The sequence below is a fragment of the Bufo gargarizans genome, chromosome 1 (assembly GCF_014858855.1).
Source record: "Bufo gargarizans isolate SCDJY-AF-19 chromosome 1, ASM1485885v1, whole genome shotgun sequence".
Lineage (NCBI taxonomy): Eukaryota > Metazoa > Chordata > Amphibia > Anura > Bufonidae > Bufo > Bufo gargarizans.
In genome coordinates this window covers 687,224,270-687,243,938 of record NC_058080.1, presented here as the reverse complement: position 1 = coordinate 687,243,938, position 19,669 = coordinate 687,224,270, and the positions used below count along the sequence as shown (strand labels likewise).

Sequence of the window (19,669 nt, the reverse complement as noted above, 5' to 3'; positions counted from 1 at the left end):
ATTCAGCATAAAGAACAAATTACTTTTGTAATTTACTTGCTGTTTCAAAAATGCCCCAGGTTTATGATATTATCTTTACATTATAATAGTAATGTGCAAGACCACCTACTGAGGTGGTCGCACATGCTTAGTTCCATCCTTCTACTGCCACCAGCCATATCTACTGTTACAAGCTGTTACAGTTACAGGGAGGGAGCTGCAACAGAAAGGACACATCCTCTGAGAATGGACATGCCCCCTGAGTTGTTATAGGCAGAGAGATGCAGCAGAAAGGACACGCCCCACGAGAAAGGACACTTCCACCTGAGCTGTGATAGGCAGAGAGCTGCAGCAGGAAAGACACAACCCTAAGAAAAAACACACCCTCTGAGCTGACAGTTTGAAATAAATGTAGCAGAGCAATTGGAGCAATGAATGGGGAGATCTCTGGATCCATGTGAGATACAGGGCTGGTTCTAGCTTTGTAAGTTCACATATGCATTGTGAACAGCGGAAGCCTGATACGGCAGAAGAACAGACTGCTAGAGCTCATCATATACGGCATAGCTGGACAGGGTCGTTCAATGCTGTATCCCTACTGACTACAATGAGATTCAACTGGGATCCAGCTGCTTGCTGGACAAAAAGTCATGCATGTAGTCAATGGGGATCCGGCGGTGAGCGGCCCTATTTGGCTATGGTGGGTATAGTGAACTCCAGCAGTTTGTTCCTCTGCCAGATCAGTCTGCTGGCGTTCACAAAGCATATATGAACTTAGCTTCAGAAAGAGACTGTCATGTTCTATGTGATGTCTGATTTTTAATTTTTTACATCAGTCATGGCCTAACCCATTTAAGAAGGGATTTTAAAAAACCTCTGAAACAACTGGATGATTAAAACAAAATAAATGTGCATTATTTTTTTTTCTATAGCTACAAAATCATACACCTGAAATAAAAAATGTGGTATGAACATGATTCATCAGTAATGCAATGCGAGAAAAGCTCAAAATGTGAACAGCTTAGGGTACTTTCACACTAGCGTTATTCTTTTCTGGAATTGAGTTCCGTCCTAGGGGCTCAATACTGGAAAAGAACTGATCAGTTTTATCCTAATGCATTCTGAATGGAGAGCAATCTGTTCAGGATGCATCAGGATGTCCTCAGTTCAGTCTTTTTGCCTTTTCAGGACAGAGATAATACCGCAGCATGCTACGGTTTTATCTCTGTCCAAAATTCCGGAACACTTGCCGGAATGACGGATCCAGCATTTTTTCCCATTGAAATGCATTAGTGCCGGATCCGGCTGTGAGTGTTCCGGCAAAACGGATCCGGCATTGCAGTATGCGCATACTCAGACCGCAAAAAAAAAAATAATAAAAAAATGCCGGATCCGTTTTTCCGGATTTTATTGCATTTGTCATACGGATCAGGATCCTGATCAGTCTGACAAATGCCATCAGTTTACATACGGTTTGACGGATCCGGCAGGCAGTTTCCGGCGACGGAACTGCCTGCTGGAATCCACTGCCGCAAGTGTGAAAGTAGCCTTACAATAGTTCTGTGATAACAGATATGTGCCTCTGATACCAGCTATGGATATGATGGCTGGATATACATTACTCATACTTATCCAATGAATACTGCCTACTCTGCTTTATTCCTTATGGAACTTGCAATTCAATCAATGCTAATATTCACATTTACTTCACTACTGATGCGTTTTTCTTATTTTTAGTGTTGCCTTTTTTCGTGAAATTGTTCCATTGCGAGAACATCTATTTCTAACATAATAACAGTTTTTTGCAGTTCCGCAACACTGAATATCAGCAGGTTTAATGATCTTTACACATTTATACAGGCCGTTCCTAGTGTCACCAGTCACATACCGCAGCTGAGGATCTACGGCTCTAATTAAAGCTGAGCAGTGCTGTTACATACTGATATATACAGGTGAAACTCGAAAAATTACAATATCGTGCAAAAGTTCATTTATTTCAGTAATGCAACTTAAAATTAGAATTTTGTGAAAAGGTTCAATATTCTAGGCTCAAAGTGTCACACTCTAGTCAGCTAATTAATCCCAACCCCCTGAGCAAAGGGTACCTCAAAATTGTGACTTTGTGTTTTTTTTTATAAGCTGTAAGCCATAATCATCCAAATTATACCAAATAAAGGCTTGAAATATCTCGCTTTGCATGTAACGAGTCTATCACATATGTTAGTTTCACCTTTTTAGTTGCATTACTGAAATAAATGAACTTTGCACGATATTCACATTTTTCGAGTTTCACCTGTATACCAATGCCATGACACAGGCCGGGAATTAAAGAAACCCCATCTGAGGAACAGGTTATAAGTGAGAGAACACGATTTATCTATAAGCTGTCAATAAACTGCAAAATGGCATGACTGGATAGTTGTAGGAGTCAGGGTTGTTTCCAAAACTAATTTACTGTAAAATCATATATCCCATTTGGGAATTCTGAGTTAAAGAGGGCCTCTCACCTCTCCTGACAGGTATGTTTTAATAACTACTTGCATTCCCCATTTAATAACAATTGTGGAGCATCTATTCTTATCTCTCTATAAAGTGCCATTCCTCTATTATTCCTACTAGAATTTTAAAAATGAATTGCTAGCAGTTTGCAGTAAAGGTCCTACTGGGTGTTACCAATTGGGGTGTCCCTACACTATCCAATCAGCACAGTGACACACCCAAAGCTGGTAACACACAGATGGATTGCAGACCTTATTGCACCAAGGTTTCTTTTTCTTTAAATTTCAAAATGTGGTCTTACAGCAGCAACGCAATGAAAAACAGGCTGACTGTTTACATGCCTGGGTACAGATTAAGGTTATCTGATTTTCGCCAATACTATGTGGAGAAATGATAGGTTTTGAACAGTTCTGTAGGCAATTCAATTCTATTGCTTTTATGTATCTTAAATTGAAAATTATGCAACCTCGCAAAGGTGCTTGATAAAAAAATCTCCGACCATATTCCTTCAATGCCTATGCAGACAACCATTAGTTCCATAAATGTGAATGACGTTGTTTCTGCAACAAGAATGTAGTTTTCTACTAGTCTACTACTAGAATGGGACAGATGCAGACATTTCTGCAGCACCCCCGCATTGCAGTCATGTTGAACTCCACTCCCTTCTTTCTTGCGAAATTCCTTCTTATATTCTCCACGAATATTAAAGGCTATGTACACCTTTGGGGGCAATTTGTTTTATTACTGCAATGTACTCATTATGAGGTAAAACATTATTTTTTTTCAATTGGTCTTTATGAAAAATATGAAGTCCCTTTTTCTGTACAGAGCTGAGATGCTCTAATAGAAAGAGTTGAATTTTCTCTCTCTTCCATTAGGCAGGGATTCAAAATGGATCCCACAAAAGACATTTCCCATCCAATGTCATAAGTATAACTCTAGGGGAGAACATCTCAGTAATATGGTGCCATACGGAGGCACAGAAAATCTGTCCGCCACCATAAGGTTGCCAAGTGCATGGCGCTTAAAGAAGACCTGTCATCTCTCCTGCAGTGTGTTTTATTACATACTTCTATACTCCATGATATAACTATTCTTACAACTCTGAGCTGCACCTTTCTTCTGTTATTCCTCCTAGAAATACATTGATAAATGGGTGTTGCTAGCTGGGGGGGGGGGGGGGGGGTCCCTGCACAGTCTGACAGTGTCTAATCCAGTGTCCAAGTGCTGACAGTATCAGACGGCGTGGGAACACCACAACCCTTCGACAAGGTGGAATGGTAAAAACCAGTTGTCAATTTTTTCCTAAATATATTCAGCAGGAATAACAGAGGAACAGCACAATGTAATTTGTAAAGATGCTCTAGAATTGTTGTTTCATGGGGAATGCATGACATGTCCGGAGTAGTGACAGGTCCTCTTGTAAACTTCTTATTCCTATTGTTTGCTAGGTGCTAATACCAAATGTGAACATGTCTGCACCAAGCCTTTACACGCTCTATCGCCGCCCTAAGCCCATGAATGTCTAAGTAATTGACTGACAGTATCTACACTTCGCAGGTCATACTCCAGTAATTCACTGTGACACCCCTCTGTGCCCTCTACCATTTACATACATCATGTTGTACCAGTCCATTCAAGTAATATTTTATACGTACCAATCCAGCGCATAAGAAGTTTAGAAGAGATTAGCCAAATTCAAACCTACTATGTTTTACTATTGAAAATTCCTCGCTGATACAATAATCCAGCAGTCATGCTACAGTCTGCAGTGAAAAACCAGTAACCAATCCATTTTATGAGCTCGCGTGTTTATTCGGACAGGGCTGCTTCTTGCCGCTTGCTTGGATCCTATTACTTGAGGTGATCATGTGACCAGTTCTGCAGATGCCTTTACTGGCGATGGCTATGTGATCACACACACAGCTGTCTCACATATATTAAGGTGAGAGGATCGCCATGGGATTGCAACGAGATTAGTAACAAGGAAGGGATTTTAAACTCCTTAAGGTGGTTCTGCCACAATAAAAAAAAAATATTCTACATTTTTTAAACCAGCACCTGGATTTTAATACTTTTGGAATTGCATGTAATTTAAAATTTTGTATAGCCACTGAGTTATTCAATAAAATGCATCTGTACAGCGCCACCTGCTGTTTGTTCTTTTCCCTATTTTTTTTGTCCGGCTCACAGAGCTGGTCGCACTTGCTCAGTTTAAATCTTCAACTGTCACCAGCCATATCTTCTGTTAGAAGTTGTGGCAGTTACAAGGAAATAGCTACAGCAGAAAGGACACTCTCTGAGCTGCCAGTTTGAGATAAATCTAGTAAAACAACTGCAATGAATGTGGAGATCTCTGGATCCATATGAGGTACAGGGCTGGTTCCAGCTTTGATAGAAAGAGACTGTCCTATACTATATGGTGTCTGTTTTTAATTTCTTACATCAATGATGGCATAACCCCTTGAAGTACCGTCTCTTTCCACACAGACATAATCCATTAAACTGCCTTAACAATGCCTCTATAGCTTCTTTATACACAATAGTCCTGGAGACTCGTCCTGTGGCATTTTACAGGATGAAAAGCCAAAAAATAAATATCTCAAACCAAACAAGCAGGTTCTGAGACAGAGGATTCAGAAAATGATTCCGCCCAGCAGTGAGCCCGGTGACGTCACCAGCACTGATGGGCGGGCTTTAGGGTTTCCCTAGCCTGTAAGACGGCTAGGGCAGCGCTAAAGCCCGCCCATCAGAGCCGGTGACGTCACAGAACACACTACCGGGCGGAAGCCTCCGCCCGGCAGTGTGTTATTGTAAATAAAAGAGCCCTTGCCCTGCGCGATCCAGCGCAGGCAAAGGAGAGCATCGGGTGGGTAATCGTATCTGAGCTGACACACGTAAATAATTATACAAGCACAAATAGTCATACATAATGTATTGTGCCCAGTGAGCTGGATTCTATAGACTCAAGGGTGTCTGGGTAAAAAATTTGCTTCTGAGATCCTAGAGATAAGCATTAATCTATGGCAGAACTCGGCCACGAGTGTTCAATGTTCCTGCAGCACCTCCAGGAGAAATGAAGTAGTACTGAAACAAATGTGCCATTTAGGAAAGGGAAAAATTCAGCAGTGTACTCCACACGCACCACTGTCCCTACCCGCTTGGACAATCTGCCCCAAATGGCAGCCCCCAACTTGGTGACAGTCCCTAACTTGAACAATTGCAAAGACCTAGTGGGGTAAAAGAGTAGTAAGACAGAAAGAGGTCAGAACCAGACAGGCAAAAGCACAACCAGATCAGAATTCAAAAGCTAAGTCAAAATCAGGCCAAAGTCCATACTGGGAAGATATGTCAAAACCAAAACAAGAGACAAACACAGAGTCAAATACCAGACAGGGTCAGTGCCAGGAGATAATACCAGAGGAATAATCAGCAGTCAGGGGCAAGGCCAGGGATCCAAACAATCATAATGCATGATAATGTAGGCTAAGAAGACCAATCACAGGCAACTGTAGCCAGCATTTGTGTGTTTAAATAACCCTCCGACAAGAAGCCCCAAGACTGATTGGTCCGACATCCCTGATAGGCTGATTAGGCCCACTGTCTGCAAGTGATGATGTCGGCGGTGGCGCCACAGCGAGGCAGGTAAGTACAAGGCTTCTGTGTAGTTCACAGAATTGAGAGATGTTCTTTATGGTTACTCTCCACTCTGTCTAGCAGATAACAGTGCTGAAAAACAGACGTGTATATTATTATCATAGAATTTCCTAATAGTATACGTGAAAATAAAGGGAATCAACAAGGTAAAAGAGGAGAGAATATTTAAAAGAAGAAAAACTGCTACAAGAGGACATAGATTTAAATTAGAGGGGCAAAGGTTTAAAAGTAATATCAGGAAGTATTACTTTACTGAGAGAGTAGTGGATGCATGGAACAGCCTTCCTGCAGAAGTGGTAGCTGCAAATACAGTGAAGGAGTTTAAGCATGCATGGGATAGGCATAAGGCTATCCTTCATATAAGATAGGGCCAGGGACTATCCATAGGATTCAGATATATTGGGCAGACTAGATGGGCCAAATGGTTCTTATCTGCCGACACATTCTATAAGATAAGTAATACAATGTACTAACAATGTTACTCAACTTTTTATGAAGATGATACCTTTAAGTGCTGAAAGTTGAACTTAGGGTAGTTTCACATTAGCCCTAGCTCTCCATCCATTGCCAGAAGCTTGAAAGTCTCCGTCTTGCCCAATTAACTATAATGGGGACCAGCACAGATCCGGCTGCAACCCGGCAAATATGCAATGCCGAAATGCAGAGAGATCTGGCAGGCTGTTCCCTGATCTCTAGCACTTGCGTGAAACTAGCCTTACATTTTAGGGGGGGGGAACAAGGACAAAATCTAACATTCAATAAAGAATAACATATGTATGCAAGAAATAAAATGAATTATTGATAATCAAAGCCTATCTACACCCTCAGCATTGAAACACCAAGAAGGAAAAGTCCTGGAGTTATGGAAATCACAGGACTGATAGACATAAAAAAATGGTAACTAAGGCTACTTTCACACTTGCGTTTTGTGCGGAACAGTCATAGACGGATCAGGTCAGATGATACAATCGTCTGCATCCGTTCAGAAAGATCTGTTTGTATTATCTTTAACATAGCCAAGTCGGATCCGTCTTCAACACCATTGAAAGTCAATGGAGGACGGATCCATTTTCTATTGTGCCAGATTGTGTCAGTGAAAACAGATCCGTCCCCATTGACTTACATTGTGTGCCAGGACGGATTGGCTCAGTTTCATCAGACGGACAGCAAAACGCTGCAAGCAGCGTTTTGGTGTCCGTCTCTAAAGCGAGATGGAGACTAACTGATGCAAACTGAGCGGATCCTTTTCCATTCAGAATGCATAAGAATGCAAACAGATCCGCTTTGGACCGCTGGTGAGAGCCCTGAACGGATCTCACAAATTGAAAGCCAAAACGTGAGTGTGAAAGTAGACTTAGATGACCAGCAAACAAACATGTCTTGATGTATCCACAACAATTCTTGTCTGCTGTACAGTATGCTGCCCCTCTGGGGTACACAAACTTGTTTAGGTCCCTGATTTTTAGGCTACTTTCACACTCCCGTTTTGGCTTTCCATTTGTGAGATCCGTTCAAGGCTCTCACAAGCGGTCCAAAACGGATCAGTTTGCATTATAATGCATTCTGAATCGAAAAAGGATCCGCTCAGAATGCATCAGTTTGCATCAGTTCAGTCTCTATTCCGCTTTGGGGATGGACACCAAAACGCTGCTCGCAGCGTTTTGGTGTCCATCTGATGAAACTGAGCTAAACGGATCCGTCCTGGCGCACAATGTCGTTTTCACTGACACAATCTGGCACAAAAGAAAACGGATCTGTCCTCCATTGACTTTCAATGGTGTTCAAGACGGATCCGACTTGGCTATATTAAAGATAATACAAACGTAGCCGTTCTGAACGGATGCAGACGGTTCTATTATCTGAACAGATCCATGACGGATACGCACAAAACGCAAGTGTGAAAGTAGCCTAAGCAGTGCTTGGGGCATTTTTCTCAAGGCAATTTCTCCCAAGGACAACCCTTTCAAGTGGACCTAATAGCACGGCTAACGCATCACATAATCACAGAGGTATATAACTGAACCCAAGAGTGAATATATTTTAATGCTGCACATTCAATTGTGGAAAATGTTATAGTTATAAACTAAGCCACCCAGACAAGTCTAGGTTTCAGTCTGTACAAAGGTTACGGCTCAATTTATGACAAATTTCTACAAAATCCGTTATCTTTTTTTTTTTTGTTTAATGTTTGTGTTCTTGATTGTTTGCTTGACCATACTAATTTTTACCTTTACCGTTTGCAAATGTTTTCTGTAATTTTGTGTTTGGTTTGGATAAAATTACCAGTCGGTCATGTAAAGTTCATTCAAAACTTAGCGCAATTTATTTGCAAAGAAATAAAATGCTAAATATCAGCCAGTAGTTTATCAAGAATATCACGCGGTAAATATAATCATCAAGGCGGGGGGGGGGGGAATCTGACTTGGGTATAAAGGAGACAGCGTGATCGGCGGGCAATCACAGAGCTTTTATACAAAAATACTAGGGTTTTCCAGATCTAGTCGACCATCAAGACAGGTAAGCTTTCCTGCAATTACACGGGGCACGCTGCATGACAAGAGAGGCAGTGGGCATGAGCTCTATGGCTATCACATTATATTCATTTAGGACAATGTCTGCAAGTTGCATGTTCTTGTAGGTTCCCTTGTGAGGACTCTTGACTCCTTCCATATTTCATTAATATTTTAATTTTAATATTTTAAGTTAAAAAAAATATATAGTCTTCCAGTCCCATAATAATTAAAAAACGGTTCGGAATTGGCATTAAAAAATGGCCTAAAAATGAAGTAATACCTCACCGATCTTGAATCTGCTCCACTTCTGATGCTATTCTCTAATTTCTGATCCTTCTTGACACACAGAGAATGTGAATAGGCTTTTGTAATGCTGAACTAGCACAAGAAAGTCACACGTACATTTGACTTTTAAGCCACTCAGTATGAAAAAGGGCCCATGTGCTGTTCTTGCAGGGAGGTCCTCTGCTGTCTGTGCCAGCCCCTGCTTAAAGGGTAAACAATGGAAGCAATATACAGAAGTAGCCGAGCTAAAATTGACTCTGATAACTCTGATAACACATGTCACAGTGTTATCTCGTGCCATCTTTTGACAAAAGCCATTAAAATATATAGAAAGAGTTAGTTAACCTTTTTGTGCCCTTTTTTACTTAAAGAGGACCTATCATTGGTCCAGACTTTATAAACTAATCAGGGTATGTAGGGCATACAGCGGGGATCTAATAGCACTTACAATTTTTTCTGGGCGCCGCTCTGTTTGCCCGCTGTGGCCCCTGTTAAATTCTCCCGCCCTGTATGCTAATTTTCACATCAGTACAGGGAGGAGGAGACTCAATGGGTGTCTACTTCTCCCTGTCTGTGAGCTGCCCAATCACAGCAGAGAGCATGAAGGTGACACCCTTTGAGAAACAGGGCAGTCTCCTCTTTCCTGTTCCGAGGCGAAAAATTAGCATACATTCCTCAGCCCCCTGCCATCGCAATTCATTAATGCCATGTAAGGGCATGACTGAAAGGGTCCCATAGTAAAATGAGATGGGGCCCCACTTACTAGTGTAAATAAAACATCAGCATAAGAAGCAATAATTTACGGTATGTATCATAGCTCCATATAGCATTTGGGATATTGTTATTCTCCACAAAAAGGCATAACGTTCTTGCAGCTGATCCCCCCCCCCCCCCTTTCCCTTCCACCTCTGGGCTCCATTGCAAGTGGTATGGCTGCTATAGCTATAGTTACACCTATGAAGCCATGTAAAAATGTCACAGATGTAGGTCACAATATCAGAAAGACATAAATTTGGTGACTTATGTTTATGAACAGTGGTTGATAGGTACCTCAGAGTACCCACATCACGTACATGAAGGGTTTTGTCTTCTAGAAACGTTGCATGACGGAGGGTCTTTGTTAGTGTTTGTACCGACTGTCTTATCAAATTAATTAAATAAAAACTAAAAAATTCAGATGAATTGTGAAGTAGTAAGTAGTTTGAAAAATAAGTTGTGGAGAAGCCTGTAAGACCAGCAGGGGCAGACTAGCCATAGAACCTATAGGAAATCTTCCCGAAGGGTTGACACCCATGGGGTTGCATGAGCCCTCCTCACGGCCGCCAACCAGAGAAATAATATCCTGACGCTCATACAATGAATTAATGCTGGGAGTGTCAAGAACTTATGTATGTACTTGGCTGGCGGCTGACTTCTGACTCCAACTGTATTACCATCCTGAAGCAACTGGAGCAGGAGAACAGAACGTGGCAGATTCTTGGAAGTATTTTGTGCTACCTTGTGATATTTGGTTCTGCTGGGGCAGTATATAGAGCTGCACTGAGGTGTTTGGCTCTGCTGGGGCAGAATTTTGTGCCGCAATATGATATTCCTGGCCTCCTCTACTTGTGTTGGCCCCTGCCTACTGTCAAAATTTTCTAGGATCAATTTAGGTTCCCAGTCCGCCCCTGAAGACCTGCATGCACTGTTAAGGATCGACACCATTAAAAATAACTGCAAAATAAGTTACTAGCTGTATAAAGTCCGACTATAATGACTAAATCTTATGCGGTAAGGATAATTTTGTACTAAATTACAGCTACAGAGTCAGAGCCATTAGACCTTAATGCTGCATCTCCATCTTCGAGCACTAATGAGTGAGGATTGTGGGTGTACCGCAGGAAAGTATTTATGATGAAACGGAGCGAGAAGCTTTCCTGTCCACTACCTTTAATGCATTCATTTTGCTAGAGGCTGGAGACTCAGTAAGATAATGTTATCTGCTTCATCTGCTGATAATCCTCCCTCTTAACCACATTGTAAATTTTTCTTATGTAACTTGAAAGCTATTGTGTCATACAAACAGATGTGCTTGTCATATATCCGCGCAGTGTTGTCATTTGGAATAAGGATCAGTAAATCATATAGAAGACAAGCCCCAGTCACATATGTCAGTCTCCGTCATGCATGCACTGTCTATGCCATTTAGGCAGCAAAACATATGACGCAGCATTACCTAAGAACATAAGAAGGAAATGGTAAGGCTAGGCCTAAATCTGCGTTCGCATTCATGTTTTTCAGTTCCGTAACAGGAACAGAAAATAACAGCAGTGGTGGATCGGTCATATGATGGACACCAGCCGTGCATGACAGACCAATACATGCTATGCTATATTTTTCGGGCAAATTTTGCAGAATCTGCAACAGGGTCACCGAGCAAGGAAAATATGAACAGAGGCTAAACTACTTGTATAATCCATTCTGTATCATTTTAGTACTAGTGTAATACAATAATACATTTCAACACATGTACACAGCATATTTTCTTAAGAAACATGAATTTAAAATTTCCAAAAAACGTAAAGGGGTTTTCCGACTTCAGATATTTGTGGCACATCCATGAGATTGACCTATTATAAATGAATGCTCCCCCAAATCTGCATTCCACTTGCTCAGCTCTAGTATTTCAGGTTCCCATAGACAAGAGAAGGCTGTGATCACCTGTCCATTCAGTATGCCCCTGGATGTGACCTTACCTGGCAAAATAAGGTTCAGAGGGCCTATAATTTACTCTTTAGTTGGGTGGCAGCGGTGGGACTTCCGCCTATCAAGGGTTTATGGTATATCTCATGGATGTGTCGTAAAAGTTTAGCATGGGAATACTGTTTCAAAAATACTCGTAATAAGTACTCATTAGTAAATCAGATATACCCAGAGTGATACTCAATGTTCATTAAAGGGATTGACCCACTAAAAAATATTCAACAGTTTTCAAACCAGCACCTGGATCTGAATACTTTTGTAATTGCATGTTATTAAATATTTAGTATATCCACTGAGTTATTTAGTGAAATATATTTGTATAACGCCACCTGCTGTTTGTTCTTTTTCTAATTTCTCTGTCCAGCTCACTGAGGTGGACACACAATAAAAATGCCCCCTGAGCTGCCAGCTCGAAATAAATCTAGGAGCGCAACTAGAGCAATTAATGGGGAAGATCTCTGGATCTATGTGAGGTACACGGCTGGTTCTAACTTTGTTAGAAAGGGATGTCATGTACAATATGATGTATGATTTTCATTTTTTACATGAATCATGGGATCACCTATTTAATAATATTTCCCTTTTTGTTTGACTTACAAAGATTCTGCCATTTTTTCATTATTATGGGAGTATTTTTTGATTATCTGCCACAGAGGTATGGGGGTGCAGTGGTAGCAGTTGCCCTGGACTTTGGTGCTTAAAGGGGTTGGGCAAAAGGGTTTTATTTTTTTGGCAAACCCACCCACTTGGCTGGACCTGTAGAGGGAAGATTACTTACCTGCTTCCCGGCGCTGGCTCCCTGCTCTTTCTCCTCCTGAACTGCTATGCTCCCCTGGGCATCCTCACTAAAAAAAAAATCTGGTTTGACGCCGCCTGCAGCCAATCACTGAACACGGCAGTGACTAGCTCCCCTTACGTCATGACAAATGGTCACATGAAGCAAGGGGTTCCAGTTACCACCGCCGCCAATGATTGGTTGAAAGTAGTGTCAAACCAGATGTTTTCAGCGAGGGAACCCAGCAGAGAATCGCAGGCCAGGAGGAGAAGGAGCGGGGAGACCATGCCAGGAAGAAGGTAAGTAAGCTTCCTTTTACAGGTCTGGACAAGTGGGGGATCCTCATTCTTGCACATCCTCTTTAAGAGGGCTCTCACAGATTTATTTTTGGGTCCAGGAGCTTCCACTTGTCATCTTGTCATTAGTTGTCACTCTTTATTTTTATTGTGACTAAAAAGCTAATTTGGATGTGCGGTTGGCCGTTGTAGATGGAAAGATAAAAACACACTTTTTAAATGTGGAAAAACCTCCTCAAAAAATCTTTCCTTCGTAAAAAAAAAGTTTACGAAAGACTGGGTAGAAGAAGAGGAGGGTGATGCAGATGCACCATGATTAATCAACCTTTTCCAGGGCAACATATGGCTTACACAGTGTTCAATGTATGCATACTTCATTCTGGATATATACTTAAGAGATGGACCACTAGTAAGAGCTCATACAGAACATTTCATAAACTTTATTAAATGAAGGAGAACCACGTAATGACATCTCTCTGCATACAGTAAGTCATGCATCCTACCTCCAGTTGTCTGGACTCTACTCTTGTTTCCAGGGGACATGGAGAGAAGATTTCTGAGGAACACGTTCAGAATCTACAACAGACAGAAAACAAAATAATGAACAATAACACAAGGAAAGTATCATCATATGATGGAAGACCTGTACAAAATGGAGGAAAATACATAATATTAGAGATATGTTTCGATAAAGTGATCAGGGCCATTTAGCACCTTGCTGGGCCCATTGCAAAGGGTCATGAGTGGGTCCTCTAGCAAGAGTGACAAAAATGTGCAACGGTTTGAGGGTGCCCTTTGTCATGTTCCCCAGATTTACTGCCACAAACACTGTCCCCAAGGTATTAGCCATAAGTGCCCCCATACAATGTCTCAGGCATTACTACAGATAGTTCCAGACAGATTTTCCTGTATGTCATTTAATGCTACGTATACCCAGCATGGTTTTTGTATGGTTCCTACAGGTTAGTCAACTCTGAGGCAGCCCCTAAGGGAGGCTGGGAGGTGGACTGGTTAGCTTTTTAGTTTCTGGTTTGGAGAGGAAGTAAGATTATTTTTTTTATGCTCACTCCACATAGCACAAGGCCTCAAGTTGCAGAGACTAACCATCTTTGCGTGATCTAGCAATACAGAGCTATCTATACATTGCAGTACTTCAGTAAAAGAGAGAGAAAAGAAGTTCCAGGTTCTGTAACGGCCGGGTAAGCGGAGTCAGTAAGGTACATTGCTGCCTACAAGCTTATAGGCTTTACTGCTGTGAGTGAAATACTTCTAAGACACTATCCACACTGGAATAGACACACTGGAATACAGACATTTCCCAGAGAATTACTGCCAGCCTAAGATTTTGCAGCGAGTGCGAGTAGGAGTGTGTTGAACCTAAATCTGGTCTACACTCATAAAAATCCATCTGAGGAGATTTGTACTGTATATTGTTGGAATGCTGTTCTAAGACTGTTGGCAGTACTATAACCCTCATTCTGCACTTCAGTATAGAGAGGTATATTCTGTTACATCAGGCCTGGTTTCTGACTTCAACACCATTTGCTGGCCACGGCACCAACTACTGTCTTGCATCCACACCAAAAACCACATCACCAATGACACCCCAACTACCATCATGCAGGACCCAGAACAGGGCCAGGTGCCAGTGTCTCAGATACTTCCCCAGAGTGCTTCCTAAAGATACCTCTGTGGCTAGTGCCTCAGATGTCCCCCAGAGAGTTTGCTAGCGATACCTTCTTGGCCAGTGCCTCAGGCACCTACTAGAGTGCCTGTCACAGATGTCTTCTAAAATTTCCAAAAGTATCATAAGCTCCATAGGTATGCAGCTGCTTGAAAAAAGTGGCATGAAATACCTTTTATATCCTGCAGGGGCTTTATGTGTACAATAATTATCAAGGCTCTTTCAAATACATCACCTGGGAGAAGAAGACTGGAAAACTTCAGGACTGTCCAGCGAAAATTTATATTTCATATCTATTAGGGCGCATTAAGATGACCGTAGTGTTTTGTGGTTCCGTAAATTGCGGAATACGGTCCGCGTGCGTCCCGCAATTTGAGTACCGCACATGACCGCAACCATAATGGAAAATGCCTACTCTTGTCTGTGAATGTGGACAAGAATAGGACATGCTCTATTTTTTCTACAGAGCCGCGGAACGGAACCACGGATGCGGACATCACACAGTGTGCTGTCTGCATCTTTTGCGGCTCCATGGAAATGAATGGGTCCACACCCGTTCCGCGAAATTGCGGAACGTATGCGGACTCATTCATTAGCAGTCTGAATGAGCCCTAAAATTACTGTATATGTGCGTCACCTGTGTTGCAATTGCAGACACAACTCATGGACAAGAGTAATGTTCTGGACAAGTCCTTCAATTACACTTTAGGTAATTGTATTGTGAGCAGTAAATATAATAAAACACACATTAGGCTACTTTCACATCAGCGTTTTTGCTGGATCTGTCAGGGATTGGCAAAAACGCTACAGTTACGATAATACAACCAACTTCATCTGTTATCAATGGATCCGGTTGTATTATTACTAAAATGACAAAGAAAGATCCGGCCCTAAAATCATTGTAAGACATGGGTACCAGATCCATTTTCTTTTGTGTCCGAGAAAATGGATCCGGCACCCATGACTTACATTGTGTGTCGTGCCAGCTCCGTCTTGATCAGTATCCCATGACTCACACGAAACCGCTGCTTGAAATGGCTTTGTGTCTGGTATGGGAATGCAACATAACAGAACGGAATACATTTTGGAGCGTTCCGTTCCATTCAGTTCAGTTTTGTCCCCATTGACAATGAATGGGGACAAAACTGAAGCGTTTTCCTCCGCCATTGAGATCCTATGACGGATCTCAATAGCAGAAAGGAAAATGCTGATGTCAAAGTAGCCTTAATTGAATTACATCCATTACAAGTTTAAATGAGTGCCATTTTTCCCCTTTTTTTTAAAACAAATAATCACTTGGACAACCCCTCTGATGTATTAAGTCGCCCCCCCCCCCCCCCCCTTTGTGGCACCTGCAGGAAGGCAGAATTGTATAGGGATTTATGAAACTGTCTAAAAGAGAATTGAGAAATTGTCTTTGCTTTCATAAATCTACTCTTTAGTCTATAAATCAGCACAAAATGTTATAACTATTTAAGTTCAAGGGTGTCTAATTCTAGGCACGCACAGTCAATTATGCCATATGAGAACCAAGGCTGGAATGTATCATGTGTGTTTTTTTTATACCTGTTTTGGATTTTGGAAAGGTGGGTTAGGTTGTGTTTTTGTGCACCAAAGTAAATTGGTACACACTGTCAGGGATGCCCAACCTGCGGCCCTCCAGCTGTTCCAAAACTACAAGTCCCAGTATGCTCGGACAGCCTACACCTATCAGCCTACAGCAGGGCAAGGTGGGAGTTGTAGTTTTACAACGGCTGGAGGGCCGCAAGTTGAGCATCCCTGCACTATGTCATAATTTTGGCAGATAATTTGGCATTAATAGACAGGTGTGGGGGTGCTGAAGCCTTTACAGTTAGTTGTGCCAAATGTATCAAAAAGTCACAATTCCTTAATGAATCAGAATAGGTATTCTGTTAGTATGGTATACCACCCCCCTAGGTGGCCAGTATTTGTGAAAAAGATTTTGCAACAATTTTCAAAAGTTACACATCATACATTAGCGTAAATTCTTTAGATCACTGAAACTATGTCCACAAAACAATACCCTTTCATAAACTAATGAATGAGGCTAAAATCATTGTTAAATTAATGAATCTAAAAATAGGTGCAACCTTGATTTTAGCACAAATGTGCATCACAATGGTGCAGTTTTAAAGAAGGAAAACCACACAACAGGGCCCAGTGGGAGGTGGGGGTGAACGTTTGAGGCATGAGTACTGACAAACTGGGTGGGGCCCTTACTACATTTTGCCATGGGGCCCTATGAGATTTGCGTACACTCCCGACCACAAACATTTCCCCCAAGTGCCTATCTGTAGAGTGAACTAGCTCTGTTTAGCCAGATTACCTGGATACATACTGTAGTTGTGCATTCTCACAATCTGTTGTTCTGTCTTCTAGTCTATCTTCTCCCAGGAGTTTGGACCTGGTTAAAACTCCACCGTCTACATCTTTTTTCCAGAAGAAGGCTATATCTTTAACCTCTTCCTAACATTTAAAGGGTAACTGTCATGTTTTTATAAAAAAAAAATCAACTTTATCATATGTTACTGCTGCAGCAGAATTATGCATAAAGCAATCTTTAGTTTCTTCACATACCACTGTTTTCCTTGAGTTTTTCCCTTAGTTACGGCTGTTTAAACATTTAAAATATGAGGACCTTATCAGGATGGCTCCTCTGCCAGTTCTCTGAGGGCAAAACTGCTTTCCCTCAGTTCCCATACACACTTGCTGTAGCCAGCAGCTCCCAATTAGATTGGATTACTGTGAGACTCCTTTACTCCTTACTCTGAAGCAGGGCCGTCTTTACCAGGGGGCAAAAGGGGCAGCTGCCCCGGGCCCAGTTGCTCCTGGGGGGCCCAAGACAGCTGCCTCTTGAGCCCTGCTAGCCACTGCCCCCGGGTGTCAGGCTGTCAGCTACACAGGGGGTGCTGCCATGCCTGCTGGCACTCCAGCCAGCGTACTGTGTCTGTGAGAGCTGTGATCTAGGACCTTAATGAAATCATCACCATGTGACCAGTAACCTAGCAATATTACTGGTCACATGGCTATGAGGTCATCACAGGTCCTAGCAGGAGTGTTGCTGCAGGAGAAGTTTGCCTTATCTGTGGAGCTTTTTTGTGTGGATATTACATCAGAAAAAGGTGACAGGGGCTGTTATGCTTATATACTGTAAACTACTGTATAGTGGGGTGCTGTATACTGTGTGGGGGACTGTATACTGTGGGGGGCTGTATAGTGTGTGGGGGGCTGTATACTGTGTGGGGCCTGTATACTGTGGGGGGCCTGTATACTGAGGGGGGCCTGTATACTGAGGGGGGCCTGTATACTGTGGGGGGCCTGTATACTGTGGGGGGCCTGTATACTGTGGGGGGGACTGTATACTGTGTGGGGGACTGTATACTGTGTGGGGGACTATATACTGTATGGGGGGCTGTATACTGTGTGGGGGACTGTATAGTGTGGGGGGCTGTATAGTGTGGGGGGCCTGTATAGTGTGGGGGGGGCCTGTATAGTGTGGGGGGGCCTGTATAGTGTGGGGGTCTGTATACTGTGGGTGCTGTATAGTGTGGAGTGCTATACTGCTGTACTGTATAGTGTGGGGGGCTGTGTCATGTATAGTTTGGGGTGCTGTATACGGTGAGGTGCTATACTGTTCTACTGTATACTGTGAGGTGCTGTATACTGTGGGCTGCTATACTGCTCTACTATATACTGTGGGGGTACTGTATAGTGTGGGGTGCTATAATGCATACTGTGTGGTGCTGTATACTATAGGGTGCTATACTGCATACTGTGGGGTGCTGGGGTGCACTGTAACACTAGGGTGAGCCGAGCCCTGGTCTCCTTCCTGCAGAGCGGTGCCCACTTCCAGCCTGAGCCCAGAGCACTGAGCCTGAGTCGCTGGAGTCTTCAGAACTGGAAGTATTTACAGTCATTCACTGTACTCTACCAGGTGTGTGGATTTTTTGTGTGTGTGTTGTGGTGGAGGGCGTGATTGCTTGCTAGGGTGTGGGAAGGCGGGATCCAGGGGGCCTAAATAAATTTTTGCCCAGGGTCCAAACAATATTAAAGACGGCCCTGCTCTGAAGCCTAATGCAGACATGCAGTGTAAAGGACCGCCTCTCTGTCTTCTGTTTTTAGAAAAAGGAAGACACACGAGCACTAACAAAGGTCTTTTAAGGGAGCAGTGGTAAGGGACAGAGGACATTAATGAAAGCTGTTAGTATAGGGTAATTAAAGATCTTTTGACAATCATTGACAGACTAACTCGGGTGTCCATGCCTAGCTCTAAGGCCCCTTTCACACGGGCGAGTTTTCCGTGCGGGTGCGATGCGTGCGGTGAACGTATTGCACCCGCACTGAATCCTGACCCATTCATTTCTATGGGGCTGTGCACATGAGCGGTGATTTTCACGCATCACTTGTGCGTTGAGTGAAAATCGCAGCATGCTCTATATTGTCCGATTTTCACGCGACGCAGGCCCCATAGAAGTGAATGGGAAGCGTTAAAATCGCATAGCATCCGCAAGCAAGTACGGATGCGGTGCGATTTTCACGCACGGTTGCTAGGAGACGATGGGGTCGGAGACCCGATCATTATTATTTCCCCTTATAACATGGTTATAAGGGAAAATAATAGCATTCTGAATACAGAATGCATAGTAAAACAGCGCTAGAGGGGTTAAAAAAAAAGACATTTTTTTTTTTAACTCACCTTAGTCCACTTGATCGCGAAGCCCGGCATCTCCTTGTGTCTCCTCTGCTGAACAGGACCTGGGGTGTGCTGCTGCATTAAATACAGGTTAAGGACCTTTGATGACGTCACTCTGGTCATCACATGGTCTTTTACCATGGTGAATCACCATGGTAAAAGATCATGTGACGTACCATGTGATGACCGGAGTGACGTCATCAAAGTTCCTTAACCTCTATTTAATGCAGCAGCTCACCCCAGGTCCTGTTCAGCAGAGGAGACACAAGGAGATGCCGGCTTCGCGAACAAGTGGACTAAGGTGAGTTAAATTATTATTATTTTTTTTAACCCCTCTAGCGCTGTTTTACTATGCATTCTGTATTCAGAATGCTATTATTTTCCCTTATAACCATGTTATAAGGGAAAATAATACAATCTTCAGAACTGTGAAGAAGTTCGGGTTTGGGTACCAAACATGCGCGATTTTTCTCACGCGAGTGCAACGCATGACAATGTTTTGCACTCGCGCGGAAAAATCACGCA

General features: G+C 42.6%; 1 protein-coding gene across 2 annotated transcripts in view; it reads right to left on the bottom strand.

Moving 5' to 3' along the window:
* Window positions 1-19,669, bottom strand: part of GHR (growth hormone receptor) — a 399,721-nt gene that overhangs the window by 251,918 nt on the left and 128,134 nt on the right. For both annotated transcript variants that reach the window (XM_044276187.1, XM_044276188.1), the window contains exon 3: window positions 13,250-13,322. The gene's annotated coding sequence lies outside the window, so the exon portion shown is untranslated. The remainder of the gene's footprint in view (window positions 1-13,249; window positions 13,323-19,669) is intronic.